General features: G+C 38.0%; 1 protein-coding gene and 3 non-coding genes across 4 annotated transcripts in view; all 4 read right to left on the minus strand.

Moving 5' to 3' along the window:
• Positions 1–14,762, minus strand: part of LOC135195037 (BLOC-1-related complex subunit 5-like) — a 579,421-nt gene that overhangs the window by 530,419 nt on the left and 34,240 nt on the right.
• On the minus strand, positions 2,965–3,069 carry LOC135195140 (U6 spliceosomal RNA). Its single transcript, XR_010310104.1, has one exon. It is a non-coding gene; the product is annotated as a U6 spliceosomal RNA (small nuclear RNA).
• Positions 8,842–8,961, minus strand: LOC135195121 (U5 spliceosomal RNA). The gene has a single exon (XR_010310086.1). It is a non-coding gene; the product is annotated as a U5 spliceosomal RNA (small nuclear RNA).
• On the minus strand, positions 9,616–9,736 carry LOC135195124 (U5 spliceosomal RNA). Its single transcript, XR_010310089.1, has one exon. It is a non-coding gene; the product is annotated as a U5 spliceosomal RNA (small nuclear RNA).

The raw sequence follows: 14,762 nt of genomic DNA on the forward strand, positions 1-14,762 counted from the left end.
AATTTTATCAATTCATATATGAAATTTTTATCAGTTAAAATATGATTTTTATCATGTTAATCTTTGTTCTATGCAATTATCAGAGTACATTAGTATTTTCTGTAGCATATGTATCTTAAAGAGATGAAGTGAAAAACTGTATCAGTATATATCACGTGATCACTATTATTTACGAACATTTTATAATTGCATAATTATGTCTAATATTTTATTACTTGAATCTGTATTTGTGTACACCATGAATTTTTTTTACTTATAAGTATTTTCTGTTTATATATATATATTCACATAGTGTCTGTATCACACTCCTATAAGTCAAATGCAAGTCAAGTTTGAGTAATATTCAGTAGTTGGTTTTGGTAGCTGACCGAGCTAATGTAAGTGTTTACATAATAAAAATATGGAATGTTAGTCCATATATATAAAAGACTAAAACTAAAGAGGTCAACCAGATTGCTTGCAGGAATGTGATCAGACTAGAGACGCTAAAGATGACGTATACAATAAGTATGTAGGCTAAGTTGACATGCTGTCACCTGTAGTCATTCAATTGTTTATAAACTTTAGTCCAAGCTCCCTGCTTGAGACAACTACCGCGACCTATAATTCAAACGGCCTACGTGATCTGTAGCGTGTCTCATTTTGATTGTGTGTTCGTATGTAACTATATCATCTGATTGTATGTTCATATGTTCAAGCTACTGTCTGCTCCTTTATGACTTGTAACCGAGATGGTAGACAAGGCAGAATAGAGTTAGCTATCGTCATTAGAAGACCTGTACCTCTTTACCTAAGCTTTATCATGTAGAGAGAATAGAATTAGCCATCATCATTGGCAGAAGCGATCAAGTTATCGTCATTAGAAGACCTGTACCTCTTTACCTAAGCTTTATCATGTAGAGAGAATAGAATTAGCCATCATCATTGGCAGAAGCGATCAAGCTATTGTCATTAGAAGACTTGTACAATCATACCTGATCTTCACCATGTAAATTCAGAGAATATAAGTATTTTTGTACTTCGTGGTTTCTACTAGATCCTAACCTCATCACCGAATCATCATGAGTTTAACACATCGTCTTCATAACCAAAGAAAGATATACCGACTTCGTAAGTGATCTACAAACCCCAAGACACTCCATTGAATATGGAAGTGCAATACCAACCGACTTAGCGTAAGATTATCGCAAGTCTAACATTACCTCATAGGGCGCCTTATTATACAAGGCAACAGCCCTAAAACATGTTCTCCTGAGTCTGAGGGTGCTCCAGAAATGAATGTCCCCTTAGGGATGAAGGTCCATATAACCTAAGTTGGAGGGTGAAGAAGAGCTTGCCTGACTCTCTCAACTTCTGGTTCTGCTCATGTAATGTGTAATAGCTCCAATTAGACAGAACACTATACCTCTTAGAGAGCGGGTGAGCGATTTTGGATGCTTGTAGGATGAGCTGGGATCAGACAAGAGTTGTCCCCAGACTCATAGGGCGCCAAGATAGATAATAGATTGGGAGCTGGTGGGTGATTGTAGCCATGGTAGGCGTCAGGCTATAGCTGGTTTGTAGAAACTATCAGGCTGTAGCTGGCGCCTGACAAGATGGGCACTCGAAGGTGCTCCTGAAAGTCAAGGTATGTAGTTGGTTCTTCCTTCCTTGCTTGGATGTGTAAAGGACTTGAAAGGTTGTTAAGATTAGGAGATTAAAGAATCAGGTATCTGAGCTTCTACTTGGAATAAGCATGGTCCAATACTCCTAATGGAAGAATACAAGAAATTTTAGATCCACTTGGACGAAAAGAGATAATCCACTATCCAGGTCACAGAAGTGTCAGAAGATGAAGCATCGAGTCTGAGACATCAGCTCAGTTTGGTAGATGGTGTAAGAGGAATGACTTAGGCCTCCTACAATAGCCTCTACATTACGTCTTGAAAAGAATCTTAAGGAAGAGTAGCTTCCAATAGTTGTCTGGGCAAGCGGTCGACCCTTGGTGGAATCTTGAGACCAGGATGTCTGAAAAGACAAGGTTGGTGGAAGGATCTTAGCTGGAACACCAATATTCATGGCAGGTTATATGAAACAAAGCAAAAGCCAAAGTCATGGAGCACCTCTACTCAAGTGGAAATTTTGCAGCCAAGGGGAATCAATGGAGCTATGCAGTGAAGTTGTCCAAAGGCTAGCACAGCATAAAAAAATACATTTGAGTGGGTGAAGGTTCCTTAAGGAGGCACCCAGGTTCAATCAGTTTGCATCACAAAATCCACAGATCCTGACAAACCAGGGGATTGAAGTTCCATAGCGGGGAGGAAATGTTTCTGACGTCACAGTACATTCATCTGAATTTCCCAATTTCCTTGAATAATTGAGTGATCAGCAGACTTAATTGATCTAACCACAGGGGGAATCCCCTGCTGCTGGTTGGGAGGGAACTTGAGATAGACCCTCACTCCTTACGTAAATATGTTAGGACTGTGGTCTAGAGAAAGAGGGAAACTACAGACTCTATGAAAACTAGGGTAGAGGAGCTGGGGAGCCATAAGTGAGCGCTTTCAGTTCTCTGAATAGATGTGAAGGTTTTGAACTTCAGGGGGCCATGTCTCAGTAACATCTCCTCGCAAGGTCTGATTAAATCTGAAGCTATGAAAAAACCGAAGGTGTTGCAATTCGTTTCCCTGTCTTAGAAAGACTTGCTATCCAAAATTCTTTGAGTCCTTTCTTCAAAAGTAATTGAAGAAATCAGTCGAGCAGGTGATGTTACATAAAAAATAAAATAAAAAATAAAAAAAAATAAATAAATAAAAAGTCAAATGCGGGAAGAGAGAGGACTAAAGAGAAAACTTCCTGCATAATTAAGGTTCCAGCCAAATGTTGCAGAGAATGAATGACAGGACTGTTCATTCGTGAATAGCTGAACATACCTGCATACCAATGTGCAAGCTGGCAGACAGAGTAGCAAGTTTCCAATCTTGTAAAAAATGTGGAAGCTTCACAATTTGCATGTTATCCTTGTACAGGGGCCATGTTAATCTTTTCTGAGTCAGGCAAATTTAATATATGTACTATCAAAGCAAGTACGTACCAGGCTTGAGGGAACAGAGCGGGCCCATGGGCATCCATTTTACTGAACTTCTTTGGACTTAAAAAACACCTTGCGTGGATTCAATGATACCTCATGCAGCCCCCAAGAAGTATGCAGAACTGTACAGGAGGATGTTGTAAATTTATTTGTACATATCCATTTTCTAACTTTTAACGAAGTCACTGCTAAGAGCTACAAAATAACTATACCCCATTTTCTTTGGTATAAGCTCTACAGAAATTATATTATTAAATTTTGAATAATCTGATTAATTTTACTTAGCATTTAAAATATTTGATAGATACATTTAATAAATAGATTTAACTGTTCCTTCAAATTAGTTAAGAAATCATTTAACCCTTTAACGCCGATTGGACGTATTAACCCTTTAACGTCGATTGGACGTATTAAACGTCGATATAAATTGTCTGTTGGGTGCCGATTGGACGTATATACGTCGATGAAAAATGTTTTTTTAAAAATTTGCGGAAAAATAGTTATAGGCTTACTAGGCGAAAACTTTTGAATCACGCGCCTTGGGGGATGCTGGGAGCTCACGGATCAAGCCGTTGTTTTCTTTACAATCGTTACCCAGGCGCGCAAGCGCAAATTTCTTTCTCCTCGCACTAAAAAGCATCAGCGACACATCTCAGAAATTATTTCGTCACTTTGACATAATGTTTGCACCATTTCATATTAGCCGTTACATGGAGTATTATATATGAAAATGTGCGCAATTTCATGTAGAATACAACAAAAAACAACTCATGGTTGTAGCTTTTATCAGTTTTGAAATATTTTCATATAAATAACGATAAGTGCCAAAATTTCAACCTTCGGTCAACTTTGACTGCCGAAATGGTCGAAAAACGCAATTGTAAGCTAAAACTCTTACATTCTAGTAATATTCAATCACTTACCTATATTTTGCAACAAATTGGAAGTCTCTAGCACAATATTTCGATTTATGGTGAATTTATGAGAAAAAAAAAATTTTTTCCTTACGTCCGCGCGGTAACTCTTCCGAAAAAAATCAGAATTTTTTCGTTCCGATTGTCGTAATGTTTGCACCATTTTATATTAGCCGTTGCATAAAGTTTTAGATATGAAAATGTGCGCAGTTTCATGTAGAATACAACAATATACAACCCATGATTGTAGCTTTTATCAGTTTTGAAATATTTTCATATAAATAACGATAAGTGCCAAAATTTCAACCTTCAGTCAACTTTGACTCGACCAAAATGGTCAAAAAACGCAATTGTAAGCTAAAACTATTACATTCTAGTAATATTCAAATATTTACCTTTATTTTGCAACAAATTGGAAGTCTCTAATACAATATTGCGATTTATGGTGAATTTATGAAATAAACTTTTTCCTTACATCCGTGCGGTAACTCTTCCGAAAAAATAATAAATTTTTTTTGTCCGATTGTCGTAATGTTTGCACCATTTTAAATTAGCCGTTACACAAAGTTTTATATATGAAAATGTGCGCAATTTCATGTAGAATACAACTAAAAACAATCCATGGTTGTAGCTTTTATCAGTTTTGAAATATTTTCATATAAATAACGATAAATAGAAAAAATTCGTCCTTCGGTCAACTTTAACTCGACTGAAATGGTCGAAAACTGCAATTGTAAGCTACAACACTTACAGTTTGGTGATATTCAATTAATTACCTTCAATTTGCAACAAACGGGAAGTCTCTAGCACAATATTTCGATTTATGGTGAATTTTTGAAAACTTTTTTTTTATGTCCGTGCGTTACGAATTCATACATCATTTTGTGATAATATTTTGTCTGTGTTGCCTTGATCGTTTTACAATGTGTTATATACCAAAATGAACGCAATTTAGTATACAATACAAAGAAAAAAAGTTAACTCGTTAGCTTTAACCGTTTTGCTCAATGCGCGATTTGTATACAATTATATATGAAATTTTTTTTCGTGCTGTCATATATCCCAATATTTATATATGATAATGATATTTTTTTCATTTCTGATGGTTGGATACTAAACTTCAGGCAATGACAAAAAAAGGAGCCAAAAATGAACTCTTAATCTTGAAAACTAAGCGTGCTGTGAGTTTTTGAAAAAAAACATTTTTTCCGCTTCGGCGCTCGCTCACGAAAGCAGCCGGCATACGGGAGACGATTTTTAAAATACCGCTTCGGCGTTTAAGGGTTAAACGTCTATATAAATTGTCTGTTGGGTGCCAATGGACGTATGGTACGTCAATATAAAAAAAGTTTTTTTTAAATTCGCGGAAAAATAGTTATAGGCCTACAAGGCGTAAACTTTTGAATTACGCGCCTTGGGGGATGCTAGGAGCTCACAGATCAATGCTTTGTTTTGTTTACAATTGTTACCAAGACGCGCAAGCGCGAATTTCTTTTTTCTCGCACTAAAAAGCATCAGCGACCCATCTCAGAAATTATTTTGTCACTTTGACATAATTTTTGCACCATTTTATATTAGCCGTTACATAAAGTTTTATATGTGGAAATAAAATGTGCGCAATTTCATGTAGAATACAACAAAAAGCAACCCATGGTTGTAGCTTTTATCAGTTTTGAAATATTTTCATATAAATAACGATAAGTGCCAAAATTTCAACCTTCGGTCAATTTTGACTCTACCGAAATGGTCAAAAAACGCAATTGTAAGCTAAAACCCTTACATTCTAGTAATATTCAATCATTTACCTTTATTTTGCAACAAATAGGAAGTCTCTAGCACAATATTTCGATTTATGGTGAATTTAGGAATTAAACTTTTTCCTTACATCCGCGATGTAACTCTTCCGAAATAATCACAAAATTTTTTTGTCCGATTGTCGTAATGTTTGCACCGTTTTAAATTAGCCGTTACATAAAGTTTTATATATGAAAATGTGCGCAATTTCATGTAGAATACAACGAAAAACAACCCATGGTTGTAGCTTTTATCAGTTTTGAAATATTTTCATATAAATAATGATAAATAGAAAAAATTCGTCCTTCGGTCAACTTTGACTCGACCGAAATGGTCGAAAACTGCAATTGTAAGCTACAACACTTACAGTCTAGTAATATTCAATGAATTGCCTTCATTTTGCAACAAACGGGAAGTCTCTAGCACAATATTTCGATTTATGGTGAATTTTTGAAAACAGTTTTTTTTTACGTCCACGCGGTACGAATTCATGCATCATTTTGTGATAATATTTTCTCTGTGTTGCCTTGATCGTTTTACAATGTGTTATATACCAAAATGATCGCAATTTAGTGTGCAATACAACGAAAACCAAAATTAACTCGTTAGCTTTAACCGTTTTGCTCACAGCTCGATTTGTATACAATTATATAAAAAAATTTTCCGCGCTGTCATATATCCCAATATTTATATATGATAATGATATTTTTTCCATTTCTGATGGTTGCATACTAAACCTCAGGCAATGACAAAAAAAGGAGCCAAAAATTATTAACTCTTAATCTTGAAAACTAAGCGTCCTGTGATTTAAAAAAAAAAACATTTTTTCCACTTCGGCGCTCACTCGCAAACGCCACCGGCATACGGGAGACGATTTTTAAAATACTTCTTCTGCGTTTAAGGGTTAATTTATTTAAGGAGTGATAAGAACCATTGACCTGACATAGGCTTTTTTGGGGGGTAGCGATAGGCCGAGCGTGGGTTTTTTGGGGGCTTGTTCAAACAGACGACAGCTTGGCAGACGGACAACAACTTGTTTCGTAAACTTTGTCTTGAGTTTAATTCACATAGTGTAGGGTTTTAGAAATTAATAACCCTTAAGATAATTGGTTTGAATGATCTCCTTTCCTGTTTGTACCTATCCTAACCCATATCCTATCCGAATCCTTATCTGCAACCAAACTTTGAAACGCCCATTCGTACTGAACTGTCGTCGGAATTTTGGAAAGATTCAGTAAGTAAAATAAAATTTCTTATCAACGTACCCATTTATTTCCACGAATATAATTAGAGGTCGCTGGGTTTGCTGATTAAATTATATAGGATTTGTTTTTTAGTTAAGGAGTGAATTAAGAGGTGCGTGTCCAAACTGGGCTAACTTAAAGGTAGGTCAACATACCAATTTTCCACAAAGGCTAGGCCGCCATGATTGGACGGCTGATTTGAGCCAACGGTCGTTCGTTAGGAAGCGGTTTCGTCTAATAACGTTTAACTTACTTATTTAAGACGTAATGAACTGTTTTCTTTACCTAAACTAAATTTTGAACCCTTTTACGTAGTTAGGCTATTGTAATATTGGAGTTTGTGAGAATTAATTAGGCATAGACTCAGATTGAACAATTTTACAGGGGTTTAAATAATTACATGGGCGTAGTAGAAAATTTAGTCAATTAGGTCTGCCTGCTTACTTAGCATTACTATTTGGGATTAGTTTACCTTAATTTTACTTTTAACCGGGTCGAAACTTAATTGAATTCTGGGACCAAACTGAACTGCCCTGGGAATTTTATGGCCTTGGTTTAATTTATTCATAGTCCTTATTAGATTAATTGCATTTACCTAAATTACTCTTACCTGAATTTCACTAGCCTACTTAAACTTACAAAGCAATTATTAATCCTTTGGATTTTCTGACACAAGTCTGAAAACACGTTAGGCGCACAAAAGAATTGTGTGCCTAACAGCCCGTTTTATACAATTTACTCTATTACTAGAGAACACTCAGTGGAAGGAATTACCCTCGTAATTTTGTAGAGTTTATTCCTTCAATCTTCCAACTGAGTGAAACAAATTTCCCAAAAAGGATACTTAAAAGGAGAGCTTATAAAAAAGCTTGAAAAAGTCCACATATTCAAAAAAAATCCTGGGAACTACATAACAGTGACCTGCAATAACCAGGCTGAGATGATTATTTCTTCTGTAGATTAGACACAATCCTCAAACAGAAAAAAATATATTTCGTGAGGGGAGCTAGATGTCGAGAACTGGTGCCAGATGTTCAGAAATAATTAGAAGCCATGAAGACTGGAAGATGAATCCAAGTATATTATAGGGTACTGTTACTGCTCGAGAGAGCTGGTCCCAGACTATCATGCTCCTTGAAACTGGATGAAAATTGGAGGAAGAACTCTTTTATGTAGCCTGACTTTATAAACATCTCGGAGGGAGATAAATCTCTTGAAAACTTACCCAGAAAGGTTCCAAGTGGGGCTAGCAACTTGTGGGTCTCTAAACAAATGACTCTCTTGGATGACGGAAAAGCTCGAAAAAATCAAATATAAAAACGGAAGCCTTAAGAAGGATTCTTGTGATGGTGGATGTGTTTACAGAAAAAGGAAAACACTACCGATTGTCTGTGTAACTCTCAGAGGTAAGGAGCACCCGAGTTCCCTCTTTACATATCAAAAGAAAACCTAAGAACTAGTGGGAGGAAGGACAAAAAACGTCTTGCTCCTTCTCTGACCAGAGCCAACTCTTAATTCCTCCATAGGAAAAGTTTCTCCAATCAGCCCTAAACTCAGAACACAAAAATCCTTGTCCACCATTCAGTAAACTATTTCAAAGGAGAGAAATCTAGGGTTATCACCAAAAACCCTCATAGAACAGCAACAGAAGCGGGCCAGACTATAATTTCATTCTAATTAATGGGGAATTTCAGTGGATGCCATATTTGAGAACACTAAGGAATCAGAGAGAACACAGTTGGTGTGAAATGTTCGTGTTTCCATGAACAATACTGTCAGTTTTAATAAAACTTACTTTGTTTTCATATAGCATCTTATAGGGTCTACTGAGGTAGACCGCAGTAAAAACTGGTTTACAGACTCATTGAGTTGCTCCCCTCCACGGAAATCTTTAGTAAAAGGCGAAAGATTTATGCGTTTTGAAGGGAAGCCAGAGCTACAGCAGACTGGAAATCTCGCCATTCTCCTTTCCTTGACTGATAACCACTAGTGACTGTAGCTTAGTACAAGAATGGCATATACAGTACATCCCAGTACTGTATCGGTCACATGTCCAATAACACTTTCCAGAATGAAGAATACTTCTTATATTAACTGTGATGATGATGAGAGAGAGAGAGAGAGAGAGAGAGAGAGGAAACTGGCTTGTCACACTGGATGGTAAGATAGGATTACCATTAATAAATAAATAGGTATATTCATATCTGCCAAATAAATCTACTTGAATAACATGATTAATATGAGTTATAGATAAATTATTCTATGAGTAGCTAAAATTCTAGTAATACTTTTTGATAACTAAATTTCAGATTTCTTTATTAACTTTCATATTATACGAACTACATTCAGAAAACTTTCAAATGTGAGAAATCTTGGGCTTTTCACCAAAAACCCTCTTAGAACAGCAATGCAAACAGGTTAGACTATAATTTCGTCCTAATTTCATAATAAACTGGGAATTTCAGTGGCAGCAATATCCGAGTACATTAAGGAATCAGAGAGAAGTCAGTTGCTGCAGGATTTAGTAATTCCGTAAAGAATATCGCGTCAGTTTCAACCCCCATCTTATGACATCATCATAATGCATCTTCTAGGGCCTACTAGAAGTAGACCACAGTAAAAACTGGTTTACAGACTCATTGAGTTGCTCCCCTCCACGGAAATCTTTAGTAAAAGGCGAAAGATTTATGCGTTTTGAAGGGAAGCCAGAGCTAGGAAACAATGGAAATCTCGCCATTCTCCTTTCCTTGACTGATAACCACTAGCGACTATAGCTTAGTACAAGAATGGCATATGCAGCAACGTCCCAGTACTGTATACATAGGCAGTTATGATTCAAGATGATTTTACGAGTTTGATCATTGAAGGAGAGAATGTAATGTAGAGGAAAGTACGGTTAAAAAATTAAGGATACTCCTCTCGCATCCAAGGGCACCGCCCTTCGAAATGAGAGTATATCCCTCAAACACCAATACCACACTCTCCTTCTCCCCCCCCCCCCCCACCCCCCCCCCCACCCCAACCCCCCTTCGTCCAATAAGCAATTAATTATCAACATCAAACACAATATATTAATTCAAAATAATAAAAGAAAGATCACACCACGAAAATCGTGATTATCGGCTAGTCAGCAAAAGCTAAGAAACATAATTATGTCTTCATTGGAAGGCGGCTGAAATCAAAGTGGTGTTTACATCCGGGCAGGCAGGCAGGCTTGTGTTAGCAAGATTATATATGGAGTATTCTGAAACAGTAATTATAAACCCTATCAAGATGGAAGAAAAAGAATATGAACGGAGGTATAGTGAAAGGAATGCGGAGAGTTGCAGCTTGGGGCTACAGGAACGCTGCAAAGAACCTTAGGTAATGCCTACAGTGCACTACTACTACTACTACTACTAGACCGGCTCCTAAATGTCAACTGGCAAAAAACAAACGTATTTTTCTTCGGATTTCTTCTTGCACAGTATTAACAAATAACCAAATTAACATTAATGGTGGCCTCTTTACTTTTCACATGATGCATAAAAGACAGTTGTCCAATCTGGAGGATGTTTCATGCGTATATGAGGCGCTTTATAAGGGTTGTTTTGAACTCTCTAATATGACATTACAGCCTTCAACAAGGAATTCGCCTCTAAATTCTTATACAAGATAAAAAAAAAACTCAAAAGATATCAGCAACTGGAAAGTTCCAGCCTTCTTCCTTGTCTGGGAAACAGTTCTGGTTATTATAGACTGCATGTGGTCCAGAGTTTAAAACATTCATGTTGTGAAGACCAGAGAGTAAGACAGGTAGCTGGGTATTGATAATTTATTACAGGTAAAAACAGGCTATAAAGGAGACTGCGGACGGATATGTAGTATCCTACCTGAACAGAGAGAAACTGGGTCTGGGCCAGGAGGATTTGTGTTTTCTTGGAGACACATTTAAAGATAATAAGATATAACAAATAGTGAAATTACATGAGTTATACATTGGCGGAAAGGCCACGGAACAATAAAAAAATAGGGAGAAGCATTGTCCTTACAATTTCACCTGCAGTAGCTACTGTGTTCGATTCCTGAGCGATTCTGCACATCCGCTGAGCCTCTACTGATCTAACTAAGCAATGAAATATGTATCAGATGCAAGGGGGTCTGGTACCCATCCCCTGCGAATTAAGGGGGGTCTACTGTCCTGTGGTGTTGCCGCTCATCAACACCACAGTCTCTCATCACTCTATCCTGGAATTCTTGGAGGGCTATGAATGCTGCCTTGAGTTTCAGGATGTAGATGTAAAGGTGTTTGTCATGATACTTCCTTACTCCTGCAGTCAGCAACTCCTCCAGGCGTGAGGCCCAACCCTCGGTCGATGTATCTGAGAACAGATGCATATCTAGAGGAGGAGTATGCAAATCTACCCCTGTTAAGAGGTACTTCCTCGGGATCCCTCTGAAGTTAGGGACTTCTTAGGGGCCAAGGAAGAGCTAGTTTGACTCTGAGGTATAGCCACAGTAGAATGCAAAGACCTTGAGGTCTTCACTCTGCTCTATCAACTCTCTAGGAAAGAGAGAGGTAGAACCCAGCAATGGTCCGTTCCTAAGGACCAAAGCCAACTCAGAACCAATGGACCTGGTGATCTGAATGAGCAATGTGTCCCTCCTGTTCAACACCAGGTTTGGCCACAGGTTGGCAGTCTGGTGGGCCAGGTAGGAAATCGCCCTACTTTCAGACTGACTAAGTCTCCCGAAGGCCAAATCCTCCCTGGGGATGATAGCCCCTAAGGAGTCAGTGACCTTGGATACTGTGAATGACCACAGATCCAACCAGGAGACAGCCTAAAGAGCTGCCATAACAGTAGCCTCCAGACTTGCTGCGAAAGCAAGACGTCTTCTACAGCAAGGTGCTGCAGTGTGAGGCCTGGACCTAGACCCACTAAGTCTGGCTCAATCTGTTTTGTCGGTAATGATCCCTCCAAGGGCATGTATTATCACTTCTGATGAGGCAGGGGAGGGGGATGAAGCTTGTCCAAACAGTTTGCTTTAATTAAGCGAATTATCTTGTCCGGAGACCAGAATATTAACCCTCTTACGCCGATTGGACGTATTAAACGTCGAGTCAAAATGTCTCCCGTATGCCGATTGGACATATACGTCGACTCAAAAAAGTTTTTTTTTAAATTCGCAGAATAATACTTATAGGCCTACCAGCCGAAAACTTTTGAATCACGCGCCTTGGGGGATGCTGGGAGTTCACGGATCAAGGCGTTGTTTTATTTACAATCGTTACGCAGGCGCACAAGCACAAATTCTTTTCTTATCGCACTAAAAAGTATCAGTGACCCATCTCAAAAATGTTACGAACTCTGAAGATCTCAGAGACAATGTTACGGTGTCGAAATATCTTGGAAAGGGTCGACACAATGTTACGGCCTCTGAGAGGGGTCCGCTTCAGGTTCGATATGAAATAATAAAAAAAAATATTCCAACACCAACAGCTGAAACTGGGGATACGAATATAGAAAGAAACACTAACACAACAAAGGTTTATTTACAAGCTTACTAACAAAGGTAAATGCAGAATGGTATCTCCTATTTACATAAAAAGATAGAATCTTACACTGCATGAACTGGGGGAACAGTGAGGCAATTCAAATACTTGCAGGCCGGTTTAGTGACTCGTAGCAGTGGCTTCACAAAAGGAGATCGGCGAAAGCGGATGTCCTCTTGACTCCGTATTGCAGGAACTAGTCTACTTGTAAAGCAGGAAATCCCCAAAACCTCTAGCAGGACTTTTTCTTCTCTGAAGTCTCCTCGACGTCGAGATAACACGAGATAATTCGTCCACTCCTGAAGACGACTAGACCAATATCCAACCAACTCCCGAACAACTCTTCTTTTGATTGATACTTCATCGGTTCCTTCGTCTCTAGTCTCTCTCTGACAATCACTGCTGCTGATCTCTCACTGATAATCTGATCTGTGGCTCTTACTAACTGGTGATCTCTCTCTTTTACGATCTCTTCCTTCTACGATCACTCCTCTCGCTGCTACTTCCTCCGTCGTATTTATACTGCATCCTGGGGGTGGAGCCTACGGCGAGCATCACAGACTCCCGAGGTTTCTAGACATTCTTAGATGAATCTAGACGAGGTATTGCATCAGAAAACGCGGCGTTTCTCACATAACATTGGCGCGTTTTTGCGCTCCACAACACGCCCGACGATTCCAGAACAGCCGCGAGGAAAAGACGCCTCCAACACGGGCGCGAAAACCTCCTTACTGCCGAACTCCTCGAAAATGCGTTCTCCTTTCCTTTATCTTCCTTTGCTATGAAGCAATTACCATCACAAAAAATTATTTCGTAACTTTGACATAATTTTTACACCATTTTAAATTATCCATTACATGGAGTAATATATATGAAAATATGCGCAATTTCATGTAGAATACAACAAAAAAATACTCATGATTGTAGCTTTTATCAGTTTTGAAATATTTTCATATAAATAGCGATGTGTCAAAATTTCAACCTTTGGTCAACTTTGACTCTACCAAAATGGTTGAAAAACGCAATTGTAAGCTAAAACTCTTATATTCTAGTAATATTTAATCGATTTATGGTGAATTTATGAAAAAACCTTTTCCTTACGTCCGCGTGGTAACTCTTCCGATAAATTTTTTCGTGCGATTGTCCTAATGTTTGCGCCATTTTAAATTTGCCGTTACATAAAGTTTTATATATGAACATGTGCGCAATTTCATGCACAATACAACTAAAAACAACACATGGTTATAGCTTTTATCAGTTTTGAAATATTTTCATATAAATAACGATAAGTGCAAAAATTTCAACCTTCGGTCAACTTTGACTACCGAAATGGTCGAAAAATGCAATTGTAAGCTAAAACTCTTATAATCTAGTAATATTCTGCATGCTCTTTGGCACGAAATTGCCATCCTAAATAAACTGTTTGTATTACAGGGAACCAGTATAGGGGTCCAGTGTAAGAACCAGTATAGGAATCAGTGTTGGTTCTAACTGGTATTGAAGGAGTACAGCTAGGAATAAGCTGCTTTTACAATGTATCCACCTACTGTTAAGAAGAAATATTAAAAAAAAACCCCGGGAGCCAGCCTCTCCCTCAACCCTTATTACAACAATGAAGATTCGACCGTCTCCGACGTCAAGCACCTGTTCCAGCTAAGGATAGGCCAAGAAGTATAGTAGCCTAGGCCTATGAGGTACCTTTATATTAGCCTTTGATTTGAATTGTTATGTATAGGCTAGTCTGAGTTAATTGTCCTAAAATGTATGGTAGCCTCCGAATGTTTAAGTCAGGACAATTGACACATCAGTACTGTATACATTGCAGTATGGCAAATACATGAGTCATAAGAATATCATCATTAAAGATATTCATACAAGACACATCCTCTGGACATGTCCCAGTCTTCTTCAAGGTCAAAACCTTGCAAGAAAACTGAATGAGGATCTACAAATGGCATAACAAAAAAACAAAAAAAGGGCACCCAAAAAATTAGTTTCGGCGCAGTCGAACGGCGCTGCGCACCTTATCGACATTTTTAATGATTTTTGGCAAGCTCGTATGTTCTGGCAAGAAAAAATGGCATAAAAAAAAACAACAAGCAAACTGTATAAAACCGCCCTTACCTCATTTGAGATCGAAATCTGAATCGTCGGACCAGTTGGATGAAATTGGGGGAACAAACACTCGTGTTTCTAACGGATCCGTT

The sequence above is a fragment of the Macrobrachium nipponense genome, chromosome 15 (genome assembly GCF_015104395.2).
Source record: "Macrobrachium nipponense isolate FS-2020 chromosome 15, ASM1510439v2, whole genome shotgun sequence".
Classification (NCBI taxonomy): domain Eukaryota; kingdom Metazoa; phylum Arthropoda; class Malacostraca; order Decapoda; family Palaemonidae; genus Macrobrachium; species Macrobrachium nipponense.